The sequence below is a fragment of the Eurosta solidaginis genome, chromosome 5 (assembly GCF_040869045.1).
Source record: "Eurosta solidaginis isolate ZX-2024a chromosome 5, ASM4086904v1, whole genome shotgun sequence".
Taxonomy (NCBI): Eukaryota; Metazoa; Arthropoda; class Insecta; order Diptera; family Tephritidae; genus Eurosta; species Eurosta solidaginis.
Window position 1 is genome coordinate 257,636,837 of NC_090323.1, and position 12,990 is coordinate 257,649,826.

The window sequence follows — 12,990 nt, forward strand, 5'->3', positions numbered from 1 at the left end:
TTTCCCAGACGGCTGGGTTACGGTTACGATTACTGTTGCTTTAACGGATGGGTTACGTTTACGATTGCTGTTGCTTTAACGGATGAGTTACGGTTACTATTTTTGTTTCTCTAACGGTCACAATAATGGTTTTCCGCAGCTTAGTTTAAAGCTATTATTGTACCGGATTGTGATCATGGTGGCGGTTTGGATTATTCTCACAGCTGTACTCATGGTTATGGTCACAGTTATGATTGCGGTTATGGTTACGGTTTTGGTAAGCGTATTGGTATGGAACGATTTTCCGTCATTCCTTGTCAAGTTTCGGTTGGAGAAAAACTGACAATGCTCCACCATTAGTGTAATTTTTCTCGTACTGTTACTGATGCTTATCTGCTGATCTGAGTATCTAATGTTATTTCAGCTGTTCCTGGTAATCTCTTATTCCTATTCCTTCTTATCCCCTCTTTATTACTCCAACTTTTACTCGCAGTCCTTCTGTAATTTCGCTTTTCCTATGCGAAGATATATCGAATTGTTCTCTTTTATTACAAAATCTCATTGCTAAAGGAGCAAAAAGTACCAACAACTTCACGTTAAAATTCTTGACTGGTTAATGAGGGTGCCAAATTTTTATTGTATTTCTACTATCTAATAGGTGAAGTCACCTATTTGTTTATAATATTATGGAATTTGATGACTTTATACTAAAGATTTTTATTTTTATTTTAAATTTTGGTACTTTTAGCAAAATTGGGTAACAAATTGTGATATTTTGTAGACAAAATTATATTCACACGATCAATATGGTGTTGACTTAAAATAAAATAAATTTGCGTCGTGCTCCTCTTGATTTTCCCTACAAATTGGCTGGACGGGACCTACATGTTTTGTGCCGACCCCAAACCACATCTGAAAGGTAGGTGAGTTTTCGCTGAGAGCTTTTCTTGGCAGAAATACACTCGGAGTGCTTGCCAAACACTGCCGAGGGGCGGCCCCGCTTAGAAAAAATTTCTTCTTATTTCTAAAATTTTGATGTTACTTTGCCCGGGTGTGAACCCAGTGCATACGGTGTGGTAGGCGGAGCACGCTACCATCACACCACGGTGGCCGCTGATGGTGTTGACTTAAGTTTATGAAATAATGCCTGCTTACTACATAAAAATAAGCTCCCAGGTTCATCTTTAATTAAAAACGACTAATTTACTTAACTGTTCACATAGCGCGAACAAAAGTTAGTTAATCGCGTTACTTTACTCTCTCTGTTGGTATTTAACGTTTTTACATTAAAAGTAATTTAATAGTCAGCAACTTCTTGTTTCCTGCGACCAGTATCAAATCACCAAGCCTGCAAAAATTTTCTCAAAACACTTAGCAACAAACTTTTTTTTCATAGCGAATTCGCTGTCAAAATATTTTTCAACTCAGCTGTACTGTTGTTTTTTTACCTTAACAAACTTAAATGTATAATTAACTTTATAATAACTTTTAATGCGCTTACCTTTTTCACTTTGGCTCTAATGCCATGAAACCCACATACCCACAAACACACAAACACACATATATATACAGTTCTACGCAAACTTAACTGTTCTGTGCGTTTACCTAACTTAAATTATTTTTATTTTGCTTGTTTACTTTCAGAACTCTTACACCTTCTTCGGGCTCTCTTCAGGACAACTTCATGCTCCACTTCGTTGGTCATAGCTGCGCTGGTGTTGATGTTGTGAATCACTTTGCAACATAATGCATCAAGTTGTTATTGTCTTGTTCGTTATAGTTGATGCTTGGGTAGCATAAAATGTTGGTCCGTTACATTGCTCGGTTGCTCTGCTCGTAACGTGACGATGCATATCTTGTCAACAAAACTAATTCATTCTGAATTATGTGAACATAATTCATTTTTGTTGTTGTAGTTGTTGTCCATGCTACTGTAGCGTACTAAAACTGTTGTGTTGCAAATACCATACAAGTGGCTATCAGTAACACCTCCCAGCTAACATCGACGTCCTCATCGTTCAGTGTAGTGCAGTCATTGCATTGCGTAGTTCCAACGACAGACCAAGCAACCGGCACATATAAAGTGATGGTACTTTAGTTGTTGTTCTTATAGTGCAACCATTAAAAGGTGAGTTAGTGAGTCCAAGTTTTTCTAAAGTTTTACGTAGACTGTTTCAAGTTGTTACTAATTTTAAGTTAGTTGCACTCTGAAGTACTATTAAGACTACCGTTAGAAGTGACTTTTAATGGTGTTGAAGCGCGTGATTTGTTATTGTAGGTGATGCTTGGTTATTTTTAGTGAATATGAATGCGCATACTTTTTACAGTGCGACGTTGATGTACTGCGTATACAGTATGAAGGTTTAGCTTTGAGAGGGGGTGGAAAAATTGCGCAACTTTTTTTGTTTTCAGTTTTCCTTGATTTTTGAAATGGAAGTTGTAAACGATTGGTACTCTGTTAAAAGCGCAAAAACGTAAAATAGTTAATTTGAAAATATCGCATGAAAGCACTGTGACATATTGACAGATAAGTGTCGTGAGTTTCCGTTGACTCTATTAGTCCCACAAATTTCTTGCCAATTTAAGTTTCAGCAAAAGCGAAAGATTCGCGTCTCTTACCTCACCAAAATAATTTAATAAGGATAATTTCGTAAACCTCATGTTGGTAACAAAGGATATAGAAAAGTTATTGTTTTAATCTTGGCTTGTTAATAAAGGGAAATTATCGTCATTTTATGGGCTTCTTATCGGCTTGTTATTAACGGGTTACAGATGCGCTATTGATTTTCCATCGAATTTATATCGGTATCTGCTTCATAACAGGCCGAAGAATCGTCGATAATAAATATATTACACACTTGTTACAAATTGTTAACCCTTAGATAAATTTTAGATTACAAATCGATACCTTTTTGTTAACGAATCGATTACTCTTTTACAGCAATTTGTACATATTTTTTAAAATATTGATAATGAAACTACAATTTTACAGTAAATCGATAATATTTTCATAACTTTTCGAGAAACAATCGATAACTTTTCGATATTAAATTAACAACTTCTCGACAGAAAATCGGTAACTTCTCAATAGAAAGGACTACTTTTTGATAATCTATCGATATTTTTGCGATAAATAATCGACAATTTTCGATTATAAATCGGTAGCTTTTTAAATCAATAACATACTCAGAACATAAATAATCGATAACTTTTCGAGATTAAATGGATAACTTCTTTATAGCAAATTTATAATTTTTTGATAAGCTATCGATATATTTTCGATAAATAATCGACAATTTTTGATAACAAATCGATAAATATTCAATTTTATCAAGTACTCATGACATAAATGATCGATACATTTTCGATATTAAATTGATAACTTCTCGACAACAAATCGATCATTTCTCTATAACAAATTGATTACTTTTTGATAAACTTTTCGATAGATAATCGACAGTTTTTCTATAATAATTCTATAATTTTTTGATAAAAAATCAATATCTACAAGATTAAAAATCGAAAACTCATTGAATACTGTTGTTATCGATAGTAAGCTTGCAAAACTCTTATTATAAGTTGATAGCTCGTCTATACCTTGCGATGGCATACCGATAATAGATAACACGCTAATATCCTATCAAAAAGTTCGTTATCACAGTGATTTCCCGTATAAGATCGATATTTCTGTATAGACACTTATACGGGAGCGAAGGTATGTATATATTAACATATAATTTAAGTTCTGTGCAAATTAGATTCGAATGGTTTAAGCGACCTGGTTTTCACTAAAGATCATTATATTGATCACAGTAATCGCACTATGCTAGGACAATATAGCTGCTCTTTCTATGGCAAAGATCTCGCCTGAAAGACCCAGCAGGAGTCAGGAGCATTAGGCTACATTGTAGTAGAACCCACTAATAGTTCCTTTTTCAATTTGTGAGGCATGTAGTTCGTGTCTGGTGTTGAGAAGCGAACCCTCCTTAAGGGAGGTCATTTTATGCACCAAGTCCTAAAGTGGTGTTATGTTTCTACTCTTCAGTAAAAGGTCAACCGATACAATTTTAATGTCCTGGCTTCAAAGTTATGCAAGTTCCTTGCAGATAGCTTCCGATTTAACATTTTTCAAGGCAAGTTGAATACCGTTGAAATTTTCTCAGCAATAATGTTCTAATCCTATGGTCAATTGCAATATACTTTACCGCTCCTCGCATCGCCTGTAGTTTTCGCTGAATGAGGCCGATTGAACGAATGAGTTGTTTATTATTGATTTCTTTTAACAAACATTTTTGCAAGCTCAAAACAGCCTCAAAGCCTTTTTCACCCTACGCTGTATTTTGAAACCCTTGTTCATCGTCACCATCAAGAGAACTGGCAGGATATTCCTAACCTTGACCATAATAAAGTATTAAATTTAGATTAATGGTGTACTATTTCAGTCTAAGATTTACGCTCTCAGTTTACCAGATGCAGTCCTACCACATCTGAGGATAGCATCATTATAACACATTTGCTGTACAGCTGACCAAGCAAGTCGTTTCTATTACAAATCTAGATTAGTTGTGAGAAAAATCCGCCCTACGTAGTAAGTATATAAATATTATATAGAATTTTGTTTCCAATTAACTGCTTACTATTTTCAATCGCGTTCCGATTCAATTAATTTTGCAATAGGATCTTCAAAAGTGTTGGTAATGCAGGCACGGTGCACCGTTTCCTTTGAAGGGATAACTTAACCCTGTGTCTGATTTATGTAGTCACTAAGAGAAGCATGTTGACCTGCTGGTTGTTCAGAAGCATCCGGTTCTGAATACCAGAATTATATTTTACTTCAAAAGTTTATAAAGCATGGACAAATAATTTAATAGTTCTGCGGCCCAATCGAAATATTATCGATGTTGATGAACCTTTGGCGGATAAAGACCCTTATCCTCTGGAGCTGTCACCCAAAATACTTGTCTTTTATGGTCAACTATTTAAAATTGGAAACGGATGAACCAATTAACTAGTTAACCTTACTAAAAAAAATTTAATTGACCAAATTCATTTGAAATAAATTCTAAAAATTTTAATAATAAATTTCAAATTTTCAGTTTTATCGATATACAAAATTTTCAAATTTATGTATATTGAATTTGCACGCATACTGTCATCTGAAATACTTTAGTGCATTATGCAATATAAAACTCCACGTTGACAAGTTGGAAAAACTCAGCAGGGAAAAAAATAGAAAAATAGTTTCTTATCATTTCGCATTCTGTTCTCAGCAGCCAACAAATTTTCTTCACTTTTATTATGAGAGTTTTTATTTCAATATTTTGTGAGTGACATTATACATATGTCTATGCAAAAATGCATGTGACATTTCACAAAAACTGGTTTCCATGGAAAATGATAAGGAAACTTCAAACAGAGTTGGGGCCAGTTACCAGTTTGGTGACAATTGGTATTTCTATTTGCTGATGCTTGTTGTAGTGGAATATTTAACGCAGGCACTAATAATAAAACACGGTATTATGTTTCACAAAAATTTTGCTATTGAGACATAATACTTTTACACAGCGCACACTTAGACCTATAGGGAGCTAAGTTAAATATCTTAAATTCTGAAATCATGCTTATTACCGGGTTCTTCAATTCATTATCTGCCGTATGGTAAAGTTACTCCATTAATTATAAGTTCGGCTACTCACATAGTGAGGGATGGCTAAAAGCTAAAAATTGTTTAGGCGCATATGGGAAAGCCTATAAAGTTTTTATCTTTCCTGAACATTGTAATATTTTGAGTTGATGACTGTTTTGAGTTAGGTGTGCGACATCTCTATCCAGCTTGATCTTAGTTATCCTGGTTAATTAAAAAATAATACTCTAAGATTTTTAACTACATAAATCCTTTCAGCATGGAATGCCTCACATTTTTTCATATCGTTAGCTTAATGTGAAAATGTGCTAAGTCACTTTTTACGAATTTTACAGGAGACGAAAAAAACTGAACAATTTTTGGAATAACTTATTTTTATTCAAAACTGTCAATGAGGATACCTTAGTTGCAATACTTTTGAGTGTAGAAGCTTTGAAAAAGGTAAATAAAAATCATGTATGCTAACCCAGCGGCTATTTTATGACTTAGCACAATTTTCTCACTCATAACAAATTTTTTCTCCTGACTTAGCACTTTTTACTCAATATGTTTACCCATCACTCTTCCCCATCAATGATTGCAACACACTAAAATTATATATTTCACAAAAAATACTATTTATTTGTCAAACTATTTCTAACTATTGGCGGCCATCGTGGTGTGATGGTAGCGTGCTCCGCCTACCACACCAAATGCCCTGGGTTTACACCCCGGGCATCAAAGTTTTAGAAATAAGGGTTTTCAATTAGAAGAAAACTGTTCTAAGTGGGGTCGCCCCTCGGCAGTGTTTGGCAAACACTCCGATTGTATTTCTGCCATAAAAAGCTCTTAGTGAAAACTCATCTGCCTCCCAGATGCCGTTCGGAGTCGGCATAAAACAAGTAGGTCCCGTCCCGCCAATTTGTAGGAAAAATTAAAAAAAGGAACACGACGTAAATTGGAAGAGAAGCGCGGTCTAAAATCTCTTCGGAGGTTATCGCGCCTTACATTTATTTATTTATTTTATTTCTAACGGTTCTGATCTGCACTCTTTTGCCGGATGGTGCGCAGACAATAACTTATTATTAAATTCAAACAAATGCTGCGTGTTGTCTTATTACATACAGACAACTGCCACATACTTTATCTACAAACTAAATGCTAAATCTCTTAATCGTTCTCAATAGAGTAAAGACTTGGGTGTAATTTTTGACTCCAAACTCTCTTTTTCTAGTCACTTTGATTTCGTTGTTTCAAAATTTGTTGCAATGTTTGGGTTCAGTAGACGTGACACCAGTGATTTTATGGACCCTATGACGTTGAAGGCACTTTATATATCCTTGGTCAGAAGTGGTGTTGAATATTGCTCAATAATATGGAATCCTTCCTATGAATCTAACTCCTATAAAATTGAGAAAGTTCCAACTTTTTTTACAAAATTGTTTTACGTTTGCTTCACTGGCCAGACGGCCTCCCATCATATACCAGCAGTCACAAATTGCTTGGTCTTCAGGCTTTGCATGACAGAAGAACTTTTATCTCACTCATACTTGCCTATAATGTAATAAACTTTAGCACGAATTGCTCTGATTTATTGACTTTGTTCATTCCATATATTCCACTGCGTGATCTTCGGCATTATAGATTATTTATCGAAATATTTCATAAAACGAATTATGCTATGAATGAACCTATAACTAGGACTATACATCTAGCACAACGATGCAGTAGTGTTATTAATTTCAATAACAGCTTATATAAGTTTAAGCTTGAATTGTTTTCTATTTTTAACTAGTCTGTAAGAAAGCATGTAGTTATCGACATGTAAGAATTGAAGTAGATTATGGTCAGCGCAAAACATTTATCAAACACCAAAGTTATGTCTCAATTGGGTAAATCCAATTTCAAGGGATTGTGTTCGCAACCAACTCAAGAGGTTTCCAGCGCAATATATAGTTTCTCCAACCCATTTGTCAACTCACCTAACCGTGGCGAATCCTGTTTCACTGACAGTCGAGGCTTTGGTGACCCTAAGTTCCTCATGGAACTAGGGGGTGGGGAGGGCGGGATGACCTAGAAGGTTTAATGTGATCATATAAATCGTTCCCGAGATGGTCGAGCTAGTAGTACCTTAATAGTGCTTTGTTACCGGAACGTACCGGATCTATATCCGGCAAAGTGCAATCAACATCGATAGCACTCGGGGAGCGTCTTTATCGTTAATACAACAACAACAACAAAGCATGTACTTTTAGACTGAATTAATTAAATAAATAAATAAAATGACTAGTAATTCAGATTGATATTATTACAGGTTGACTTAGCACATTTTTTTGAACAACTGATGACTTAGCACTTTTACACATCATTGCCCACAGCACGTAAAAATGAAAAATTTAAATATTTTTTTGTGATCGATGTATTTTGAATTCAGTTTTAAAACTGCATTAAAATACAATTTTTCAAAAAAAGTGACTTAGCACATTTTCACATTAAGCTAACGATATCTCATGTATGTCAATGTGTTTTCCTTTAAAGTTTATATTCGCTCTTCGTATGCCTTCACATGCATGTTTGCTTCTTTTTTGCATTTGTTGTTGTTGCTTGTATTCATAAGTGATTGTGGCTCCTTAGTGCCATTTGTGGCTTACGCGCAAAGCATAAGTGGCCGCAAAATGCTGCTTTGTGGCAAAATCGACGCAAAACAACACAATAAAAGCAACAACAACATTCATGCCATCGAAGTTTTTCTTACTTTTCCAGCCATTTCTCATTTATTTATGCAGTTTTTCTTGTGTATTGTTGTTTGTTTGTCGTCTAACAAAAAAGTTGCCTGCTTGCTAGTTTGTTGGAGATTTAAAAACAAAAATGCTCTCAATATATCTCTGTCAGCACATACACACGCACATATACGTGCAGTGGAAAGCTGCTGCCAATACAAAAACAACCACATTATAATTCCATAAATTTACGCACGTATACGTGGTTTGGCAGAATGAAAGCTATTTAAACCACATTTCACGTTTCTGTTGTGCTTTTTTTGTTTTTTCAATATTTTTTGATTTTTTTTCGACAACGAGATTTTCTAAGTTTTGCCATTTTTAACAAGAAAATGGTGGATAAAGTTTGCAATCTTCAGTCTTTTTTTGCTTTTGCTTCCCTATTGTTTCACAAGCTTCTTATTTCGTTTGGATTTTCTTGGTCGGATTATCTTAGTCAGGTTTATATGAAATCAACATGACTTCTTCAAAAAAAAGGCTTCACTTTTTTTCTTTGGAAAAGTCTCTATCTGTTTTTTACAAATTCACTATACGTTTCTTATATTATGTGTTTCTAAATATGTGCGTACATGCTGCCTGCGTTGGTATTTTATATGCCATTCCCAAAAAAAAAAAAATTTAAAAAGATGGCAGCTCATGTTTTTGTGTGTTGCGTATAAAATTCAATCGTCTTAAAAATGTGAATTACGCTCAAATCGTGCCGAGATGAAACAGCGTACATTATGTAAGCATATTATTAATTTCTTGTTTCTTTGTTTTCTTCCTTATTGGGTTTATTATCTTGCTTGCTTTAAAACTTTTAAATTGGAAATTGCGTGTGGCATCCATAGAAGTAATTATGTAATCATTTCATTAGCTTACAGAGCAAAGTTTGAAAAAGTAGTATTGGATAACTTTAAATCAAATAAAAATTGGCGTAATTTAATAATAGATAGATAATTTTTTAGACAGCAACACAGCTTTTGAAATCTCCTTATTGCTTATTAAAAAGTAGGCTTTTCAGGGTAGCCTTTTTAATCAAAATTCAGATTTTTTCGAGTTTTGAACTTTTCGATAGTTGTTGATTATTTATCGATATGTTAATAAAAAGTAAAAACATTTATACAGAAAAGTTGTCTATTTTATTTCGAAAAGTTATCGACTTCTTATAGAAAAGTTATCGATTTCTTATCAAAAAAGTTTCAGTTTGGTATCGAAAAGTTATCGACTTCTTATTGGAGTGTTACTAGTTTTTTAGCGGAGTGTTTTCGATTTGATTTCGAAAAACTATCGATTTTTTAACAAAAAGTGGTCGACTATCTATCGAAAAGGTATCGATGTGTTATCAAATAAATGTCAGTTTGGCATAAGAAAGTTATCGATTTGCTATCCGAAAGTTATTGATATGGGAACGGAGTGTTTTAGATTCGATTTCGAAAAGTTATAGTTTTTTATCGAAAAGTTGTCAATTATCTACGGAAAATTTCGATAGTTGTTGATTGTTTTCTGAAAAGTTATCGATATGTTTCCAAAACGTATACAATTTTTCAGTGAAAAGTTTTCCAAAAGTTATCGATTTATTATCAATTATCTATGGAAAAGTTATTGATATGTTAACAAAGAAGTATCAGTTTAGTATCGAAAAGTTATCGATTTGTTATCAGTATGTTTTCGATTTGATTTCAAAAAGTTATCGAATTTTCGATAGTTGTTGATTGTTTACTGAAAAGTTATCGATATGTTTCCAAAACGTATAAAATTTTTCAGTGAAAAGTTTTCCAAAAGTTATCGATTTATTATAAATTATCTATGGAAAACTTATTGATATCTTATCAAAAAAGTATCAGTTTAGTATCGAAAAGTTATCGATTTGTTATCAGGGTATTTTCGATTTGATTTCAACAAGTTATCGACTTTTCGATAGTTGTTGATTGTTTACTCAAAACTTATCGATATGTTTCCAAAACGCGTAGAATTTTGCAGTGAAAAGTTTTCCAAAAGTTATCGATTTAAAAAGTTATCGATATGTTATCAAATAAGTGTCAGTGTGTCATCGGAAAATTATTGATTTGTTTTTGGCGAAATTATCGAAAATTTTTCATTGATTTGCTATCGGACAATTGTTATCGACGCCTCATGGGTTTGTTATGAAACAGATACCGACAAAACTTCAATATAAATGTATATATGTATTTAGCCAATGAATAATAAACCGATTAAAAATCAATAAGACAGCAAACCCATAACTTGGCAACAATTTCACTTCCGAAGTCGCAGATAAAGTGCAACAATGTCCTATAAAATACCTAATGAGAATTCGTAAGTTGTTATCACTGAAATTAATATTTTTGGCTTCTGCTATTCTTTGTCCTTGCCACTGGCAGTCAATGCAATGTTGCCTGAACGCTTTAGTTTTCAAGTTACACAAAGTTTCGCCTTTAAGAGCTTTGGTGAGCCCACAGAAAGTGGATTCTAAAATGCTTTGCTCTCGGTCAGATGATCTTTCAATCAGTTTTGAAAGACTGCAAGAACTGGATGGCTGCTTGGCTTCCTAACATTATGTAGGAATACATAGAGGACAAACATCTTCGTAGCCATTGTCTCCCATGAATTTCTACTTCTTGGATTTTTGGGATATCCTCCCGATGGTAGCAATTTTTCGACTCGGATGAAAATTATTTTTTCTTTTGAGGACCACGGATCCTAAGGCATGTACCTGCAATGTCCATACTGCTTCAAGAGAAGGTACCGAATGTTCGGTTGGTTCTTGTGAAAGGAAATGCAACCATCACCGACATCACCGCCATATAAAAATCATGATTAATAACTTCACCGCCTGTGCTTAAGGAAGGGTCTTTGGCCGTACACCCGAAAAATTCGAATTCTACAATGTAAAATCAACCTTCGCCGCAGCTCGAATTGTGATCACTTTTTGTAGCAGGATTCAGTTTGAAAAGGTGAAGAAAGCTTATTAGCTGAGTATTGAAACGCTAAAAGGAAGAGAAGCAAAAAGCGTAGAGTGGGGAGCTTCTCACACTTGGATTTGTTAGACTACAGAAATAAGTAACATGTATCGAAATAGTCAGATACCCTGGCAGATGGAAATATATTGAGCTTAACGATTTGGGTGTTCCTTGCCTTTGTAGAACAATCACCAGCATGTGTGAGCCATGTAGCAGAAACTCTCCTCAAGATTCAGTAGGAGCTCGCTCAATGCGAATTTGATCTGTTTGAAGTTTAACTGTAAGACTGACAGCATTATTGAGTTGTGTATCTTCCGTCATATTATGCTTGTCTTCTTCTTATGTCATATTATGGTTGTCCTTCGAATCTCTCTTCCTGAAGTGCATATATATAACTGCAGATGTGTCTTAGGACATTTTCCCAAGCTTTGGGTACAACACGTCTTCCGATTCTTTGGGTCGATATGGGAAAAGTCGTAGGATGGTAGTGGATTTTCATAACAACTCCGTTTAACAACAGCGCTTTCCGATACGTTCTTATTAAGTTAAATTTGTTTAGTTGACTTATTTAGGCCAAATTAATGTACTACTTAATTGTCTCTATGTGTTCGCTTCTATAAATTTGTATCTATGCACCCTCAACCGTAGTATGTGTTGTGCGTAGCTGTGTTGGTGTTAAATCTAGCCAATGTTGCGGTAGTTCAAACGAATTTATGATCGCCAAGTGTGTAGTACAGTATCGTTAAGAAAGTCAACCGCAGTACACCCACAAAACCAAAGCAGACCACACACACACACACATACATACTAACATATATGACTATAGCACAAATGCGCCAACACGCTGCCATAAACGACACACCCACTCATCTAAATAATTTCATCGATTTACTTAGTGTTGTTATTACCACTTTAGTTTTGTTATTGTTGTGCAAGTACAACAACGAGTACAATTTGAGTATGAGTATATAACTGCATTGGCGGTGGTCACGTCTGGTTGCCTGGTTTTTGCTGTGCAATCAGTCGTTGCAATTTAATCGATTTCCCATTTCGATAAGCTATGCTACGATTTTGTGGTAAATGCCAAACCTTTATGTTCTTTATAGATACAAGTAGACAGACAGCCATACCCACCCCTAATAATAATAGCTTGTCCAACAAATAATGTTGGCACGACTATAGAAAGTTGCTTATAGATTATACATACATATATAGAACTTATATTTATTGTATTTATGTATGGATTAAATGTTTGTAAATATAGTATTTACAATGTCTGGCAAGTAATTAGAAACGATACCCTCATTATACTAACAACAGCAAATGTAATGACCTAATTACAATTGAAAATAGTAACTAAAGGTGCCTCTATGCCAATTAGAAATGTGGAAGCTTTTAGGAAATCAGTACTAAACGTGATTTATTCAGACTTGTAACCTTGTATTGCAACAACGACGAAGTATGTAGAATTAGTATTTCTTAAATATATTACAGTCATTTAAAATCGATTCGTTTCTACTGGTTGACATAGAATTTTCTTCACAAGTTAAAAACTATAATTAAAAGAAATCCTCAAAGTACTTTCTCGTTTTATAGTTTCGTTAATAAATCATTTATGGCGACGTCTCGAAACGGCGTCCACCTATGGAACTAAGGATTACTCCCT

The 12,990-nt window shown here is 34.3% G+C and overlaps 1 long non-coding RNA gene across 1 annotated transcript in view; it reads left to right on the forward strand.

Moving 5' to 3' along the window:
• Window positions 1-12,990, forward strand: part of LOC137251672 (uncharacterized) — a 313,405-nt gene that overhangs the window by 113,040 nt on the left and 187,375 nt on the right. Inside the window, exon 3 of the long non-coding RNA XR_010953311.1 lies at window positions 1,624-2,107. This is a non-coding gene — a long non-coding RNA (uncharacterized lncRNA). The remainder of the gene's footprint in view (window positions 1-1,623; window positions 2,108-12,990) is intronic.